This window comes from Tenrec ecaudatus, chromosome 1, assembly GCF_050624435.1.
Source record: "Tenrec ecaudatus isolate mTenEca1 chromosome 1, mTenEca1.hap1, whole genome shotgun sequence".
Classification (NCBI taxonomy): Eukaryota; Metazoa; Chordata; class Mammalia; order Afrosoricida; family Tenrecidae; genus Tenrec; species Tenrec ecaudatus.
The window spans coordinates 87664983-87685006 of record NC_134530.1 but is presented as its reverse complement, the minus strand read 5'-3'; positions in this window follow the sequence as shown (position 1 = coordinate 87685006).

Here is a 20024-nt window from a genome sequence, read left to right as displayed (position 1 = left end):
AAAACATTTTCATTCTACTTGAGCCCTTGATATCATCTCCTCATTTCCCCCACCCTCCAACCCTCATGAACCTTTGGTAAATTATAGATTATTATTATTTTCACATCTTATACTGTCTACTGTCTCCCTTCACCCATGTTTCTGTTGTTTGTCACGCTGGGTGTATGTGTGTGTGTGTAGGGGGGGGTGTTAATACATCAATCATGGCAATCGGTTCCTCCTTTCTCGCCCACCATTTACCCCTACCCCCATAGTATCACTTCTCCTATTATTGTTTTTGAGGGGTCTATCTGTCCTGGATCCCATGTGTTGAGAGCTCTTATCTGTCCCAGGGTACATGCTCTGGCCTAGCTGGATCTGTTAGGTAGAACTGGGGTCATGATAGTGAGGGGGTGGGGAAGCATTAAAGAACTAGAGGAAAGTTGTATGTTTCACCCCTGCTATACCCACCCTGATGCTGCCTCTTTCTGTGGCTTTCAATGTGGGGAAACAACCTTGGATGGGAGGCAGAGCATATTTCAAACAAGCAACCTGTTCTTGGGTAAGTGCCTTGTCACAGGATTCCAGAGGCAGACAGTGTGACCAAGGAGACACGAGCTGGGCCCGGATAGATACGTCTCATAAAGGGAGCCAAAGGGAGCTGTTTGGGTTGGGGGTGAGGCCGGTGTGTGGGAAGCAGTGTGTGAGCTGAGGGTGTGTGAGCAAGGTCAAACGTGGCAGCAGGGAGGGGACCAGGCTTTGGGCGATGTATTTTCTGGACATGGTGTCTGAGCTTTGTGAGCTGCGTTGCATTATTAGCTCCACTCTGGAGCTGAGAAGAGGGAGGGAGGGAGGCCCTGGCAGGAGAAGTAGGAGATGGGGCAGGGCTCCAGCCCCGGTCCCTTTCGTCGGTTTGATTCCAAAGCTTACACTTTTATTCACAAACGGTTCCCCTCATTCTTCCTGCCACTCCCCCCCTCTTTTATACAGCGTAGAACAGAACTCCTTGTTCTCCTGAGTGTGGAATAGAGCTCCCTTCTCTGGCCATATCATAACCCTGGGAAGCGCAAAGCTTATTTCTTTGTATTATGTTATTTCATATTCCTCCTTATTGTCTCGGTGAGGCTGGTTATGTCCACACTTCACCATTTAGTCAATGAGAATAAATGCCCACCTTGGAGTACTTTTGTCAGAGCTGCCCAATGGGCCAGGTCCCTAAATGGGACTAGCCTTTGAGTTTTTAAACTTCCAGCACTTTCTCAATTTCTCCAGTTTTTAAACTTCCATCTCTTCAAAACCAACCAGTTGTCATTGAGTTGACTGTGACGCATGACTACTCTGTGCATGTGTCCATGTAGAACTGTGCTTGAGAGCATTTTCAATGATTGGGTTTCTAAAAGTAGATGTCCGGCCCTTTCAAGCAGCCAAGAGCATTCACTGTTTGCAGCACCCAGTGGCTCCTTGACTTGGTCCAGGTACCTCAGGCCCTTGCTGAGCTCTTTGCTTTTTCTTCCCTAAGGCATCATTGGGATGATCCACTTCCTTCCTGTTTGCTGGTGTCTTGCTCTTTCCGGAAGTTTTACCATGTCTGTAACGAGTGCTCTTCCACCCTAGCCCTCACGACGCCTTTATTTCTCTAAGCCCCATAAGAATTAGTGTCGTATTATAGTTCGGTTGTTTGTTTTACAGTTCATTAATTCCTGCTTGTCCCTTGGCCTTCTTTTCCTAACTAAGCCATAACCTCTGGATTCTGAGCTGGAGGCGAATCATGACTGCTCGGCCGCTCTGGCACATGGCCTGGGGTTAATCAGCTTGCTTGCTTTGGGTACAAGACCGATGGCTATAAAAGGACATTTTGGCTAAGGTAGAGAGTCAGCTAAAGTGAGGGACTCCCTCCCTGAGATGGATCGACACAATAGGTTCAACAGAGGACTTGAACTTATCATTGATGATGAAGGTGGCTGGCCCAGCAGCCACAACAATAGAATCAAACATGCCAGAGGCTGGTGAAGATGGCACAGGGCTGGGCATGGCTCATGTCTGGGATGCAGCAGGCTTCCATGAGTCAGAGCCAACTTGATAGCAACAAACAGCATCAGCAATAAAGCATGTTGCAACTTTGCATGGCCCCTTCCTGGGTGGATGATGCAGACTCGCCTGTACTTCGGGGTATGTTATAACACCGTGACTGCCTAGCTCACGAAGCAGGCAGAGCTGAGCAGGATGTAGTAAGGCAAAAAAGGACAGTAAGCCTCGCTCCGTGGCCAGGCCTACACTCCACATCCGTCCTCTTTCTCCTTTTGTGAGAGTTGACTCATCTGGATAATTGCTTAGCTTTCCACCTGACTTAGCCTGTGCAGACCCAGACCGAATCGCTCAAGGTTTTGCTAATCTCAGGATTGGGGCACTGGAAGCGCACTGATCATAGAGCAGAGCAGACCCAAGAGGACAATCTAAGTGCCCCTTTGTTCCAGGTGCCCTGAGCGGCTCCACCACGGGGATCACATTGCTCCCCTCCTGGGGCAGCAGAATGCTTCTCGCTCCTCCCGGAGGACTGGCAGGAGCCTGGAATACTGTCATCCCGTCCCTGCCAGCTGTTTACCTGACTGACAACACGCTCTCTGTGGGCCCCGGTTCGTCCTCCTCCCTTCTGGGGATTTCTCCGGAGACCAGCCGGAGAGACAGTGGGGCAGGCTGAAGCAGAGGGGGTGTGCCCCTCCCTTCTGGGGATTTCTCCGGAGACCAGCCGAAGAGACAGTGGGGCAGGCTGAAGCAGAGGGGGTGTGCCTTCCCTTTGTTAGTGGAAACGCCTGGCTCCACATCTAAGACACCCAAAGAGACTGGGGAGAAGCTGACATTTGGGATCTGAGAGTCAAACGCTGGAAGAAGCCATTGACATGGTCGTTCCCAAATGCCACTTATTGGGGTGGACGAAATGGAGCCCTGGAAAAGTGAAAGCTGAAGTTCAAGGTCTGTTTTCTAGGGATCTGGTGGCAACACTGAGATTAGGAGCCAGGTCTGCCCTCCAGCCCTGGCTTTCCTCCCTCTCCGAGGCAGCCTTGGTGCTCATGGAGACTGAGGCTCAGACAGGTTCTGCTCCGCAGGCTGCACTGAGTCCCTTGATCTGCTCTCCGCGCCCGTGCCTGGCCTCATGTTGCCCTCTCTGCCCCTTGCTGACAAGTACAGGCCACGCTTGCCTCTTCTGACCCCTGAGCCTTCACAAGTGGTCTCCCCCAAGCGGGATACTCTTGCCCACCCTCCTCCTGCTAACGCTGACACGTGCTCTAGGTCTCCGGTTAAAGGGGACTTGCTGAGAGCAGCTTTCCCGGGTCTTACCGCCGCCTCCGGAGCACGCACCACTGAACGCTTTCTCAGGTTTATACGGTTTACATCACGGAACTCTTACCTGACGCCCATTGCTTCCTGCCTCACCTCATCTCTAAGGCTCGCAAGGGGAGGGGCATGGCCTCCTTCCTCATGACCGTCGTGGGGTGGGGGGCAGGCATATCGTGGGCACACAATACATAGTTGCTAAATGAAGGAATTAATGACTGAGGTCATTCATGGTACAGCACGGCCGTGCCTAGGCTAGGAGGAAACCTTCAAGCACCATCTCTAGACACGTGGCGGTCTCCAGGCAGGCCTGTGGTGTGGGCATTCTTACCCTGCAGTTTGTATGCACGGCACCTGAGGCTCAGCCAGGACGAGCGGCTTGCCCACGGCCACGCGGGTTGCACGGGGCTGAGCCGGATTGAGAAGGAGAGCTTGCCTGCCCCCCCCCCCCCCCCCCCCCCCGCTGAGCTGGTTTGCGACCCTACGCTGCCACCACCTTGTACCTCAGCCATGGCAGGACGCACGCGCAGTCCTCGAGCTACCCGGGAACAGGCAAAAGAGTCAACCCCTGACAAGATGTCCCTACTTTCCCATCAGAGGTTTGCGTCCACCCTGTGAGGCCACAGGCTCGTGTCACAGGCACACTGGCCTACCCTTGGCCACTCAATATAACGAAGCAGCCAGGAAAGCAGCCACTTACCATAAATCCTGTTTTCACTTTACCCCGAGTAACTGAGAACACCGCTCATTCTACCAAGATGTCCCGGTGCCAGCGGTCTCAACACAACTCCCGTTTCCCATCACTTGCACGTGGTTAAGTGGAGACAGTTACAACACCCTAATTACCGAGCTGGTGGGCCCTGCTGACACCTGTAAGACATTTGGGGCAGTGCAGGAAGCAGGGCTTCCTTTCCAGTTTACATCACCAGTTAATCTAATTATTCCTTCCAGTTTAGCTTTCACGCACTCCATCAAAGAAGAGATTGCTCATTTCCTTGCGAAATTGTATACGTCCTCGGGAACGCTCTTTTTCGCCTCTCGTAGGTAACCCGAAATTTCCTAACCCTTGTCCCCCTACTGTATTCTCTGGTTAATGTAAAAACTTGGCAGAAGGATCTGGACAGAGAAGTCAAGAGGGTCTCACCTGTGGGAATAGCATTTACATTTCAGAGAACTTGAGAGCTCAAAGGGCCTTTTGCACAATCTGTACGAAGTCCCCTCATTTCCTAGGTGAGGAAACTGAGGCCCAGGCAGGCGCACTTGGCCAACTCTCCCTGAGCTCTGCTCTGTATACACCCCTGGGAAGTAATAATGAAGATGATTGACAAAGTCCCTGTCCTCAAAGGGCTTGGCTCCAGAGGATAAATGAACCCAGTCTTCCACACCAAATTCATTATCAAGTCAATTCCAACCTGGGGTGTTAAGAGCAGAGCTCTGTAGGGTTCTCTTGGCTGTGTCATCTTAACACAAAGAGACTGCCAGCTCTTTCTTCACTCGTTCCATGGTGGGTTTGAATGGCCAAATTTTCAATTCGTAGTGGAGAACCACCAACTTTTTGCATCAATTAGATGAAAATAATGAATAAATCCCAAATGTGCAAAACTATGTCAAAGATGTACACATTTTTTGGGATGGTCCTCAAAGGTATATTTGAAATGCGGCAGGCAGGAGGAAAAGCTTTTTGGAGAAAGACAGTTTAGGTGGAGGGAACAGTATGTGTGTAAAGCAATGGAAGGTATGCAAAACTGAGTAGGCAGAGTGCGAGGGAGCAGAGGCCAGGAAGAATCCAGAGAGACAGGCAGGGCCTACGCAATGGTGGACCCATGGTGATCGTGTTCTCCAGACACACAGAGCATGCCTGGAAGTTCTGTTTGCCTCTTTGCATCTGTTTCTCTGTGCTGTCCCTCAGGAGGCTGACTTTTCAGTTTCCTCTACAGCGATGCCCATGTTGTCAGGCGAGACCAGTCTCTGAAGAAGGACATCATGCCCGGTAAAGTGCAAGGGGGGTGGGGGTCAGCAAAAAAAAGAGGGAACCCCTCAACAAAATGGATTGACACAGTAGCTGCCACCGTGGAGTCAAGCAGAGGAAGAATTGTAAGGTTGGTGCAGGACGGGCAGTGTGTTGCTCCTTTGTGTATAGGGTCGCTGTGGGGTGGGACAGATTGATGGCATCTGGCAGCAGCAGCAGCAGCAGCAGCACAGTTCTGTCAAGCCTCTGGCTCCTGGTTGGGTTTGGCCAATAGGAGCACCAGCAGCGTTTGGAGTGAGGCCAGGGTATTCATTCCCGAGAGAGCCTCCCTGCTTGATGGCAGGCAGGTAGACTGTTGGGCTATGGGAGATCACAGACCATGATAGGCTGTCTCATCTCTGACAGATTTGGTTTCACCTTCCTTGTCCCTTTCAGTTTAGGAGTGGTGACAGCTTTCAACTCCTGTTGGTAGTTTCTGGATCCGTCACATCTTTTGTTGGTCTCACCAATCGTGCCTGCCCACTGTTTAGTAGTAAACCGTGCCTTCATTGAACTTTCTTCACCAGCGTGTCCCATCAACTTCCTAAAAAGTCCTTTAAAATGGGCTTCTGCCTGCGAGGGCAGCCTGCAAGGCGGGAGTGAGAGCACCAGGTGTGCATGAGCGGCCACAGCCTCTGGGGGTCAGCAGTAGTTCCGTGAAGGAGGGGCATGGAATCAAGGAGAACCAGGGAACCTGGCAGAGGACCACCTGAGCTCCCATGGAAGAGCACCTGAGGCAAAGCACCAGCTCCCCAACACCAGCCCTGCCCAGAGATGTCAAGGTCATTTAAAAATTTTTTTATTAGGGACTCATACAACTCTTATCACAATCCATACATACATCAATTGTATAAAGCACATCTGTACATTCTTTGCCCTCATCATTTTGAAAGCATTTGCTCTCCACTTAAGTCCTTTGCATCAAGTCCTCTTTCTCCCCTCCCTCCCTGCTCCCCACTTCCTCATGAACCCTTGATAATTTATAAATTATTATTTTGTCATATCTTGCCCTGTCTGGTGTCTCCCTTCACCCCTTTTCTGTTGTCCGTCCCCCAGGGAGTAGGTCACATGTAGATCCTTGTAATCGGTTCCCTCTTTCCAACCCACTCACCCTCTACCCTTCTCGTATCTCCCCTCACACCCCTGATTCTGAAGGTATCATCTGCCCTAGATTCCCTGTGCCTCCAGCTCCTATCTGCACCAGTGTACATCCTCTGCTCTATCCAGACTCTCAAAGTCATTTTATGAAGGTGTCCATCCATGATGCACTTTCTTATATCAACTTCCTCCATGAACCACACTGCCCCATGCCACAGTTCCAATCCTGGAAGGGCCTAAAACCAGGAAGAAGAAGAGGGAGGAAAAAAAGGCAATTGCATGCCATGTGGGAAGGCATGCTTGCAGTGGGCTCTGGTGGGCCCAGAAAATGGAAGTCTCGATCAATCTATTCTAACTTTGAGTTGAGGCCTTGCCTAAGGGTTGTCAGAAAAAGCCTCAGTATTGCCCACATTTCCATCAGCTACCTCCACCACGAGCAGCTTTAAGGAGAATGTGAGGCACGAAACTCCCCCAGCTGCTTTCAGGATGATCTCCCATGAGATCCGCCTTTTTTAGCTTACTGGTTTTATGAGTTTAGGAAATTCTGAGAAACACAATTATTGAGAGTTTACAAGTTCCCTATTTCCCTTTGTTTAAACTAATGTTCTCCTAACATAGTGGACAGTAATGACCCCCCTCCTCAACAGGCACCATGCTCTGTTCAAGTAACTCGCCATGTACTTGATGTCCCTTGTAATGCACTTTGGGAAATGTTTCTCTTGGTACCAACTGTAGAAGCAAATACTTTCTTTGCATGGAGAGCATTAGGATTTCTGTTTCAACTTGGTGTGGTGAAGCATTCTACCCTAAAGCACAACTTTATCCTAACAGTTGTGCTGGGAACTGACCAGGAATTATAAAAAGAATCACTGTGGGGCACTTTGAATGCCTGATGTGTTGTAGAAATGGTAAGCTTGTATCTACTCATGAACTTTTTGACCTCACTGCTTATGTAGAGCCCCTTGAGGGCCTACTGGGACTTAAAAATAGAATGTTAATAGGATAACATGTATTTGTCTTAATATTCAGTGGCCATCAAAGTGAAATGTTGTAACCTTTGCATTTATAAAGTGAAGTTATAATTTTATAATGGAATTAAAATGCTAAAATACTAGGATTATAGTGATAAATGAAAGCTAGAAAGGAAAAAATAATCTCAGGGGAAAACATGCCTCGGGGAGCATTTGAAATGCATCACTGTCCAACAGATGGGAAATGGATGAAAGGAGAGCTTCATGGGGTCCTTCGATTCCCATCCTTCATGTCTACCTCTGCAAAGGATCACTCGTGGGGGCAGGTGGGACTAGTGCAGCAGCTGCCACACAAAATATTTGCTGAATCACTGAGCCAGTCCCCAGCCCCCAACCCTCATTTAACAGAGAGGGATGGAAACACTAAGGGGTCAGTCACTGTCTTCCTCCATGATTTGCTGTATTCCAGATGCTTTGCGGACATTTAAGTCTAACCTCTGCGAGGCAGATGTTCCTGTTTTCACATTTAGTCTAAGACAGGACCTGGGAAGAAGAGCAGAGACCCTCCACACTTTCCTGAACATCTCTCAGTGTCAGGATGTGGGTCTGACTGGCTCAAATCATTTTATGAAACCAAGGATAAGATCTGATGGGCATTTCCATGGATGAGAGCCTGGGAGCCACTGGAAAGGAGGTCTTAGATGTGTACACACACACACACACACACACACACACACACACACACACAAGAAACCAGTTCTTCAAAACCATCTAGAATGGAAAGGGTGAGGAAAGAAAAGGAGGGAAAGGAAATCAAAGAGAGAGAAGATGTGCCAAATGGCTTCAGACTAAGACACATTGTGGACATATTGACCAATAAGCAGTTATTGGAATAGAAACAGGATTGTAAGAATAATGTTTACTTAGAAGTTGGTTGTGTTACTGGGATATAAACCTGTCCTCTGTCCCAAGTATTTGGTAACTTATGTTACACCCCCCACACCCCCTCATAACTCACGCATATCACACACAGTCCCCACATACCACACATATACTCTGCACTCTCACCCCCATGCACACCCCCTCACACACACATCCCCCTGACACACACCCCACTCAGACACATAAGAGAATTGTGAGAACAAATTGTGAGAAAAGAGATGCCCTAGATGACCCAGATTTGTAGGACCATATTGAACAATAATTTGGAATAAGTAGGAACTGTTTTGGGTGCACTCCCCCTCTATTTATTGCCTTCAAAGGACTAGACATCTCAGGGTGGTATTATAGGATGTGCAGTGGGCTGCAGAGGCAGGGTGGGGTTAGTGTCCCCGCTGTCCTTCTGTAAGGAACTAGTTGCTGTTGATCAACTGCACATCCTGGCAACTGACTCCAGGCCTTTCAGAGTGGAATGCGGCCCCACGGAGGTTCCAGTGGCTGCTTTTCCAGATGTAGATGTTGACCTTTTTGCTGAGATGCCTCTGGGTCACCTTGAACACACAGCCTTTCCATTGACATCTTCATGGGTTAACTCTATACCACATAGGGACTCCTCTTATAAACAGAGCCTCTGGCATCCTTGTGGATCAGTGGTTCTCAACCTGTGGGTTGCAACCCCTTTGGGGGTTGAATGACCCTTTCAGAGGGGTCCCCTGATTCACAACAGTAGCAAAATTGCAGTGATGAAGTAGCAATGAAAATAAGTTTATGGTTGGGGTGACCACAACACGAGGAACTGTATTAAAGGGTTGCGACATTAGGAGGTTGAAAACCACTGCCGTAGAGGGTGCCAAGGTTATCTTCCTTGTCAGTAGACCCCCTACTTTGCTCCATTGCTTTTGAGTCAATTCCCACTCATGGTGTCCTGTGAAAACTTCACTCCATAGGGCTACAGGGGCTGATTTCTAAGACGTAGATTGCCAGGCCTTTTCCCACAGTGTCTCTGAGTGACCCCAACCTTTCAATCTCTCTGTAAGGTGAGTGCTTTGACTGTTTACACCGCCCTCAATCTCTAGAGTCTACTCCTATTTTACAAAAGCAAATCCCTGACATTACAGACCAAGGCAAGCCGAGCGAAAAGCCCAGCTTGGACCCCCTAAGTCCTTGACCTCTAGGTTTGGTAGGTCCTTGACTCTTGGAGAAGGTAAACTCTCATTTCTTGTTCCTCTACCCAAGTACACTGGGAATGTGTCACTAAATGAATCTTATTCAGTTCGACCATTTGAATTGTGGTGCTGGCAAAGAATATCAAAAGGACCTTTATGATTTAGGAACTAGGTTTCCAGACCTTTCACCCCAGTCTGCCGTAGTCTAGAAACTCTGCTAAAACATCTCCACCATGAGTGACCCTGCTGGTATTTGAACTGCTGGTGACACAGCTTCCAGTATCACAGCTACAGACAAGCCACCACAGCAGGAGAAACCGACAGACAGGTAGGTGGTGGTGCGACAGCTGACATACTGTACATTTTACTTACACTGTTCATTTTGTTGTCTCCCTCTCCTCAAATGTAAGTTCTAGGGAGGTGGGAGCAAGAATTTTTGTCTGCTTTTTGTTGTTATTGTTGTTGTTGATTGTGGTATCTAAGCATCTCGAATAATGCTCGTGATGGAGAAAGTAGTCGGTAAATGCTTTGGAAAAAAATAAGAAATTTAAGCCGCATTAAGCTGCATGAACTTTGGGCATATTATCAAGAGAGACCAGTCCCTGGAGGAAGGCAGCATGCTTGGTACAGTAGAAGGCTACTAAAAGAGAGGAAGGGCATTGATGGGATGGAATGACCCAGTGGCTGTAGTCGTGGACTCACATTAAGGATAATTTTGAGGATGGCACAGGATCAGACAGCATGGGTTCTGTGGCAGCGAGGGTTGCTCTAAGTGAGAACCAACAACAACAACAACATCTTGCATTCGCATTGCCCCAGGTATTCAAAACACCCTGTGGAGCTGTGAAGCTGTGCTTGTGTCTTGATGGAGCTACTCTTTCTGCTCATTTTAATCAACTGCCTTTCTACTTATTGGCCAGTGTGAGGTCAAATTCTCAGGCCATCAGGGGCAAGAAGGAAGATTGTGTTTCAGACAGGGAAAATGCTAGGACTATTTTAAATCACCTCCACTTCCCACTTTAGATACTGTCCCCAAGTACCCTTTTAATCCAAATAAGTCTGATGAAAAAAACCCCAAACCAAAGTAACCAACCCCAAACAAACAGCTCACAGCTGATCCACCCACCCCCTTGCCCTAGCTCATTCAAAACTTAAGTCACACCTTCATTGTTGTTCATCTTTGTTTTTGTTGGCTGCCCTCATGGCGATTTTTGACCCCACGGGAAAGGCAGAACTGTTGCTAGGGTTCTCTGGCTGTCATCAGGACAGGAGCAGACTGACAGGGGCTTCTCCAGGGGAAGGCCAGGGTGGCTTTCAGTCAGCAGCCTGGCGGTTACCTGTTGCATGCCCAGGGCCCCTTCACCAGTTTTTAGGGCATCTTGTCTTGTATTCTGGTGAAGAGGGTAGGCATTGGTGCTGGAGTGTGTGGGTTTAAATCCTTGTTCCACAACATGTTCATTGGAAAACCTTGGGCAACTGATTACCCCTCTTCATCGATCAATTCTCTCATCAGTGTCCTGAGGATCATAAACTCCACTTCACAGAGTTGTGCTGATTAAGTAGGCTGATCAGTATAAAGCACCTAGAGCCGTACCAAGTCAGGGCTAGCAAGTCTCCACATTACTCGTTCTGAAGGAAAGACTGCCATCTTCCTCCTGACCATCAGTAGCAGGGAGGCAACAATAGCCCCTAGCCCCCTCCCCTAGCCTCAGTTAAGCCAAGCCAGCTGCAGACCCCTGTTCTGGTGTTGGAAATTCTGTTCTCGGGCTTGTATCAAGGCAGCAGGACTGGGCAAGGAGACAACTGTGCCCAATAAATGTCAGTCACTGAAAGCCACAGCTCTCTGGCCAGCACAGCTGGGCCCCAGTGGTTACTCTGCTCCTTGGCACCCTCTCAGGAGCCACTGCTGTGGCTTCTCTGTGCCTGCTGGCTGAGGAAGAGGTCTCATCTGTCCTCTTGCCAAGTGGGGGTGAGAGACAGGCCGGTGTCCTGCCCAGCCCCCAGACAGAGGAGCCTGTTGCCCCAACTGAGGTAATTTGCTTGTCAGCAGATGTGAAATCCTCCCTTGAAGCCATGCCGACACTGGCATTGTGACACAGGGCCAAGTCCCCAAGCCGGAGTTTCCAGGCTAAGGAATAAGTCTTCCCTCAAATGCACCTTTCGAAGAAAAGGAAAAAGCTTCATTCAGCTTGCCAGGGGGAATTAAGTGTCAGTCTTTTTTCTTCTTCTTCTTTCCTCCTTTCTTTTTTTGAATGGCTATTTGGATATATACAGGAAGCTACGGTGTCTTTAACTAAAAAGAAAAAAAGCAAAACCCAGGAAGGCAGACATCCTCCATCCCCGGGAGACGCTTGAGCAACAGTCAAGCCAAGAAAGCTGTTTAGTGAGCTGGGCAGAATGTGGACGTGGTGGGCAGGGCCTGGGCCGCTGCACAGAGAAGGGCTGAGCAGCTTTCTATTCAAGCCCATTCTGGCAGCGGGAGAATGTTCTTTCTTTCATTCTTTCAGCACTCCTTCCCCGTCCTCTCCCCTCCCACTTCAAGAAGAATTCAAAACAAAACGAAAAACAAAACCAACCCACAACCACTACAGAAAGACCCGGAGCCAGACTAATGTCCTGGGAGAGAAGACCGAGGTCAAATGCAGAAGTCGGTTTCAAGAAACCCTCCTCCCATCCACACACAAAAAGCTTCCCTCAAAGAAGGCGGCCCAGACAATGGATCCGATGCCTAACCATGTGAAGTGCCCGGAGGCAACTCCACAACACCCGGCCCACCAGCGGGCCAGGGCTGCCAAGGAGCCAGATGCTGCAGCTTTAAAAATATCTTCCGCTGCCTGGCATCTGCACTTGCAGGCTGCTCCGCGAAGGAGCAGGCAGGCCTAGGGCCCCCGGCCCGCAGCCCAGGCCAGCGTCTATGGGACGGCGAGCGCCTCGAACCCTGGGGCTGCCCATTTGGCCTTGTTAAATCACCGCCAGCATATGGTGCGAGACATCTGCCCAGAATTCAGACCGCAGACTGGAGAAGAGGGCTCAACACAAGCATCCTGAGGCCGGGAGACTGGAGGCAGCTGGGCAGGGCTTCCTGGGGCTAAAAGCCGCTTTTGACAGTGAAGGGAGACCGGCTGAGAGGAAAGGGCCCGGCTCAAGGTCATCCAACAGCATGTGCCAGTATTATAGGGAGCAAGTCCTTTAGCTCTTTCTCGCCTCTGTTTACTTGCCTGTGAAATGGGGATAGAAATCGATTAGAGCGTACAGGCTCTAGGTGAGCGTTACACGAACGTGGCCCAAGTGCATGCCCTCAGCACATTGTAACTGCTCAGCACGTTTTAATTAGTCCGATTCCTAATCTTTTAATGATAAGAGACAAAACAGCCCCTGAGGTGTCAAGTTTATTTTTAAAGAGATTTTGGAAAAGATTCCACACTTTCCCCAAACTGTCCCCTCTCACATGTGTCTGGCTGAAAAGAGTACAAGAGGGGAAACTGCGTCCTTTTGATCACTATTCAAATGAGTTTCTTTCCCAAGGTGAACCTATGACCTGCGGAAAGGGTTTTGAGACGATGTAAGGAGGTTTCTTTGTTTCTTTCGTTTGTTGTACCGTGACGGCTGTGCTGCAAGCTATGCCACTGGCATTTTAAATGCCCTCAGAGTCACAGACAGTTTCCCGTGGCACTTCCAGAGGAAGACAGACTAGGAAGGAGAACCCATTCATGAAATCCGATGGGTCGCAACAGAATATCTATCATCAGCTGCAATGCTGCGAAACGGATTGACTAGGTCGGAAGTACACAGCGACAGCCTCCATGGACTCCAAGATTGCAGCAATTGTGAAGATGGCTCCTGACTGGGCATTGTGTCCCAGTACATGTAAAGCCACCAAGCACTGCAGCTGGCCCAGGGGCAATTAAAGGGAGGCACAGCACGGATTTTGTGTGACTCCTGAAACACGGGAACAACTAGGAGGGGGACTGCACGGGGCAACCCCTCTCTGCCTCTGAGGCTCACTTAATTTCCCTGCACCCCCAAATCTTACACGTGCACATATATATTTGTTTTCCATTTGAACAACACCCACTGGGTTATCTTCTGCACCACTACCTTGTTATTTGAATGAGTCACCTATTAATTGGAAGAGAAATACAGGTGCAGAAAAACCTCTGATGATAAATGACTCCCTGAATAAGTTCCCCACTATTTGCCTCAAAGGCAAACTTTCCCCAGTTCATATTTTCACCTTCATTTTATTTTTTATTTATTTTTAATTTTTCTTTTTTTTTTCACCTTCATTTTAACAGAGATTTAAAATGGTTATCTTTAAATTAAGGAGCCCCAGTAGAGCAGTGTCTTATACTTTGAACTGCTACCTGTAAGGTCAGAAGTTCTAAAGCGCCCGCCGGTCCTTGGGAGAAAGATGAGACTTTCCACTCCTTTTAGGGTTTACAGTGGGAAAGCCACAGGGGCAGTTCTGCTCCCTCACATTAGGGACATAGGGTCACTGCTACTTGAAATCCACTCATCAGCGGCGGCGGCAGTGAGTTTGCAGATGGAGTTGGGCTCCTAAAGGCTAAGGTAGGACAATGGCCCAACCTGGAAAAGTTAGAGTCTGTTTGATTTGCCACATCACAAAGCCATGACATTAGCTTGGAGCTGAGTATACTGACCTCCTAGGGACTGAGGACCAGTGGGACTAAGTCCCCATCTGTCACCCATCAATGCTTTTTTGGTCTCTATTGTATTGACATGTGGGTTTTATTAGATTAGGATTTGCCAAACGTTAGTCATTTATCTTTATCATTTTTTCTGTATCTATTTCCTTTGAACTAATTTAATAAGTTACTAAAACAAATGAACAAAAGTCCCTGATGGCACAGCGGTTATGAGTTGGGCTGCTAACTGCAAGGGTACCAGTTCTAAACCACCAGCCTCCCGGAGGGAGGAAGATGAGACTCCTAGTCCTGGGAAGTTACAGCTTTGGAAACTCACAGGGGCGCTTCTACCCTGTCCTACAGCATCCCGGCAAGTATATCATGACAGAAAATGAAAACTTACATTTTAATATTAATGTAAATAAACGCGCAGTCACCAACATACACATGTTTGCTCACCACCTAAACGTTCCCAGTGGGAAAGCAAGGAGTTCATAATGGTTTTCACAGTACAAAACTCCTTCGTTGTGACAGGGTTAGATTCAAACTCAATTTTGTAAGTATATTTTCAACTATTTTAAAAATTGAAATAAAAATTCATAATAATTAAATCTCTTAGAATATATTACATTTGCACTAGAGACCACCAATATAATTATTTATGTTGCTAATTTACTTCTTTTGCATGAGCTCTGAATTAAACTTCATCATCTTCGCAGATTTAAGTTTAAAATGACTTCTATCACAAGTTCAATAAATAAAGAGATAAAACAAACCAACAAAAATCTCATGGCTCACACGATCCTTTTGGCATTAAAATAACCACGGTACTCGTCTACGTGAGCAGTTTAATATCCTACAATCATGAATATGCTATTGCTTAGGGAGATTATAGCTCTGCCAAGATCTTTCTGAAAAGGCTGATAACCTAAATCTACATGAGCAGGTCACCAGTACCCCAAGCAAATGCCAGACAAGCATCTAGTTGACTGATTGCCCCTAACGTGCACCAGGCATAAACTCCGGTGCTCCATTACTAAGCCAAAAGTTGGCGGTTCGAGCCCATGAAGAGGCACAGGGGGAGCCCGGCCTGTGACCTGCTTCCGAGACGTTAGAAAACCCTCTGGAGCAGTTCGAGTCTGCGCCCACGAGGCCCAGATGACTTGACGGCAACGAGTGATGGCAATCCTATTCAATAACTTGTGAATTGGTGACAAGCTGATCTCCATAAATCGTATTACAGGCAACTTGAGTATTAGTTTATGGCTTGGCCCCCTCCTGTCTGGTTTTCAAATTTCTGTCAAGTAATATAGAGAACCACCGTAAATATTGTTACTGATTCAACTTTGAAACTAAAATGTCTCACTACTCTGCCTCGAAACTCCTGGCCCAGATTAAATGAAGAGAATGTTGAGATCGAGAGTCAAGCTGTTAGCAAAAAACAAACAAACAAAAAGCCCACAGATGTTACCACTTTCACTACTTATCAGTGCAATCAGCATTGTCGTGAGGCCACGCATTCAAAACAAAATATGGGAGCAGGGAAGACCGAGGCTGATAGCATGATGGCAAACATCATTCACAACTTGTGTCAAATGTTGGGGTTCGGTTCATCAGAGCAAAGTCACTGCTCTTTATGGTGGGACGTTAAGAAGTACATGGGACTCTTTTCAAACTGTGAAATCAAATTTTACCAATCAAAAGTGCACTACATGTCTAGTGCAATGGGGCAGCATTTGGTTGCTAATAAAAACATTGGCAGTTCGAACCCACCAGCTACTCCATGGGAGAAAGATGAGGTAGTCTGTTTCCATACAGAGTTCCAAGCTTGGGCAACCTCTGGGGCAGTTCTATTTTGTCCTATAGGTGTGTGTGTGTGTGTGTGTGTGTGTGTGTGTGTGTGTGTGTGTGTGAAGGACCTTCATGGTAGTGGTGTTTCCTCTTGGCTGACTTACCCTTAGAGTTGCGGTTGTGACTGAGACAAAGTGACGGGAAACGCTTGCTTGGACAGTACTGTCCAGATTCACCGAGTGTGTCTACTGGAAGGGAGTGTGTGCTTTTGTGCTCTGCCCCAAGCTTGCCTTTCCTGTACAGTTGCCTGTCACTGCCCCAGCCACTTCTGCCTCTCCATCCTGAGGGCTTTTGATTTATAATATTGTACAGACCGGCCACACTGCTATCGAATTGTTAGTGGGTGTGCCAGCCCCTGTCCTTGGACTGTGATCTCCTCAAAGGGACAGCCTGTGTCTTGTTCATCTGCATATTCTTCGTGCCTAGCCTGGCGCTTGACGCGGTCTTTGCTTAATAAATATTTGACTGCTTAAGTGAATGAATGGTTTGGGAGCCAATAGAACAACTGAGCACTGAGTGATTAATTTTTTTTCATCAGCTCAGCACATGTCTTCTTCATCAGGAATATTTATTAAGTAACAGCATATGTTGTCCTCATCAAGGAATATTTATTAAGCAACAAATTTACGCGTACAATTTGGCATGATACCATTCTCTTTGACATCCATCCTCTCCTCTCAGTCCTGGTTGACACCATCCAAGTTCATGTCCTCATTAGCTTTCCCTGGGACTATTGCACGAGCCCTTGAACTCCTGTCAGCACACACCTGACCCGCGCCTACCGCTGGGCCTCTGTGCATATGTTCCCTTTCCTGCAACACCTTCCCTCGTTATTCCACACGCTCATTATCACCTGTGCTTTGAGCCTTTCTGCAAATAGTCTCTCTTGGCCCAGTCCTCATTGGAGGAGATGGAGTCCAGAAATGTCCTCTCCTGAAACTCTCCATGCATTAATTATATAACTCTTTGATTGTATATTAAGGTTGTATACAAAAACAACAACAAAGAGCAAAACCCACTGGTGTCAAGTTGATTCAGATACACAGCAACCCTATAGAGGGTCTCTGAGACTGTACATTTTTACAGAAGCAGACAGCCTCCACTTTCCCACTCAGAGAGGCGGGTGGGTTTGAACTGCTCCCCTTGCGATTAGCATGTCTAATGTACTCCCTGCCTCTAACCACAGAGCCACCAGGAAACCCTTGGTTACATACAAAAAGCCGACTTTTTCGGTTGTTGTTTTCGAGGTTGTGTTTCTTTGAAATCAGAATCTGGTTTCATGTCTCTCAAAGCAAATAGAAGAGGCTGGAAAATATTTGATGGAAGAATAATGTTCATGGTCGCTACATTGTGTTCCACCTCAGTTCTGAAAGAACTTCTGAGCTAGTTACTGTCGGAATTGGAATAGCATCAAGCTCACTACTCCAGCCAAGAAACCAAGAGGGCACCATCCCTGCTTTCCATCTCTCCAAATATATCGCCACCCATTTGACTGTGTGTAGCTTCTGAGTCTCACCAAATCCCAGCCTTTGGTGTAACATGGCTAATAGCTTATACCCGAAGAATGAAAGGAGGCAGGATATATCTTAGGACCCGTCCATGGAAAAGGTTCAATACATAGCCATTAATATTCCAATTGTGGTTATTGTTGCTGCCAACTAGTAAGGTGGAAGACTCTTGTAGCATGAGAAATTCAAATGCATTTGAAGGGAGGAAGAGATTGTAGCTGGTTTGTAATTGACGCATTAATCTCCTCTGAAGGGGAACATTCTGTGGGCAGATTTTGGGTCCTCGCAATCTCCGCACCCCCAGCCCTCAATGCACTTGGTCTGATTGTTGCTCTTAGTTGCCATTAAGTCATCTCTGACTCACAGGGTGCTCCCTGTCCAACAGAATGACATGGTCCCTTCTCCATCAGCTTTAGTCCTAGGTTGTCTAGGGAGCTTTAGTTCATTTTTGTGGCCGCTGTGTATTTTCAGTACCTTCCACCTAAGGGGATTCGTCTTCTAGCATCATGTGGGACAATAATATTCTGCTTTGATCCATAGATTTTAATCCACTGATTTTCAGAAGGGGATTTCCAGGCCTTTCTTCCTAGTCAGGGTCTTAGTCTGGAGGACTCTGCTAGAACCCGGTTACCACGGTGACCCTACTGGTATTTGAAATGCCGATGGCATAGCTTCCAGTATGATAAGAACCATTGCTAAGAGAAAACCAGACATACTGCCATTGAGTCAGTGCTGACTCATAGAGATTCCCTATAGGTTTCAGAGACTGTAACTGTTTGTGGGAGAAGAAAGTCCAGTCTTTCTCTCTCAGAGCTGCTGGTGACTTCAAACTGCTGACCATGTGGATCGACGCCCAACGTGTAACCACTATACCACCAGGGCTCCTGAGTACTCTAGACTCCTGGAAATATACTAGACCCTTTACACACTGCCTCATGGACTCCTGTTTAAATAAAAAAGTGCCCCTCTCCTATTTTGTAGCTGAGGCCACATGACTTGCTCGGCCATTTAGCTTGGAGATGGCAGAGGCACGGTATAGATGCAGGAGTCCTTGATTTTTAGAGCCCAGGAGCTTGAGCCCTGCTATGCACAAGCCAGTGTCAGACGGTGCGTGCAGCATCCCAGGTCCTGAGCACAGGAGGTGGCCAAGGGGGTGGGAAGACAGAAAAAGAAGCAGCCCACAATCATTTGACTCTGGTAACCAATTCCTTGGTGAGGGAGATCGAGGAGTGGGGACTGGGACGAGGTAAAGTGATGATCACAAAGGGAATTCATGCTAGGGGGCCCACTAGGGAGCCAGCTTGTTCAATTGCTAGCACTAGACATGTCCCAACACTCCAGGCCCAGTGGTGGCTTTCTTAAGTTTCCAAACAGGTCCTGACCACAGTCAGCACCAGCTGACGGCAAGACAGGCCGGAGCTGTAACAGCAGTGCTAATGGGAACTTGGCCCTGCCCCAGGCTGGTATGGAAAGCGTCTGTGGGCTCTTGTGAAATCCTGGGTCCAGGCCGTTTGTTTTTTTTTCCCCACAAAGAGAAATTCACCGCCCCAAAGGAAACCATCGCCGGCTCCCTGTGCCAAACTCGAGGAAAATCAAGTTGTGAGACTCTCTCTCTCCCCTGCCTGGGTGAAATGACAGATAGCAAAAGAGCTTTCAGTTTCCTCTACCCCCAAAAAAGTCTGCCAGAGATATAAATATTTAAAAACAGGAGCTAGACGGAGAGGGCTCGCTTTCACGGTGTCTTCTTTGGCAGGCGGCAGATCCACCCACCAGATACCATTCTCTTCTGTGAGTGGAATGGCAGTTCTGGGTCGCACATCCCAACTTCTGACACACTGAGTGGGAAAAAAAATGACGGTGACCCTAGCGAACTATTTTTGTAGTTTGAAGCAGCTACAGGCCCAGGTTGTGAGTGCCAGATTGAACAGCGTGCGGAGAGCTTTAAGTCTTTCTCCACTTCTTCCTGCTGTTGGCTTATTTTTATCTGCTGCTCACCGAGAAGTCCTCTCTCTGATTTCTATCCAGTAGAACTCCCTTCCTCCTGTTACACAGAATTTTTATTTACTTATTTATTGGCTTTTTATTAACTGCTCTCATCTCATATTGGGTTAAGCAAAAAAAAAAAAAAAGGGTACTGCTGTCTGCATTTCCTCATTCCTATCTCAACGGCCGCTCCCGAAACGGGAGATTTAGGCGACAACGCAAATATATTCATTCTCTTGTTCATGTGCAGAAGTGGGTGCAAGCCTCCACGAAATGAAAGAGGTCGGGGTCATCCCTGGTGACCTTCTCATCCAGGCCTTCCTAATTTTAGGTGGATGAGAGGAAACTAATGAGGCTTTTGAAACAGGCTTTGGACTAAACTCTCATCCTGGCAAATCCATGTAAGACCCCCATAACGTCCAGGCACAATGAACCTGACCCCTAGTCCTGACCCGCTTCGCTTTACTTCCTTTTTCTTTCTTGACATACACAACAAGGAAGCTGCAGTGACAACCACTCGGTGGGTATTTGTCTCTCTCTTG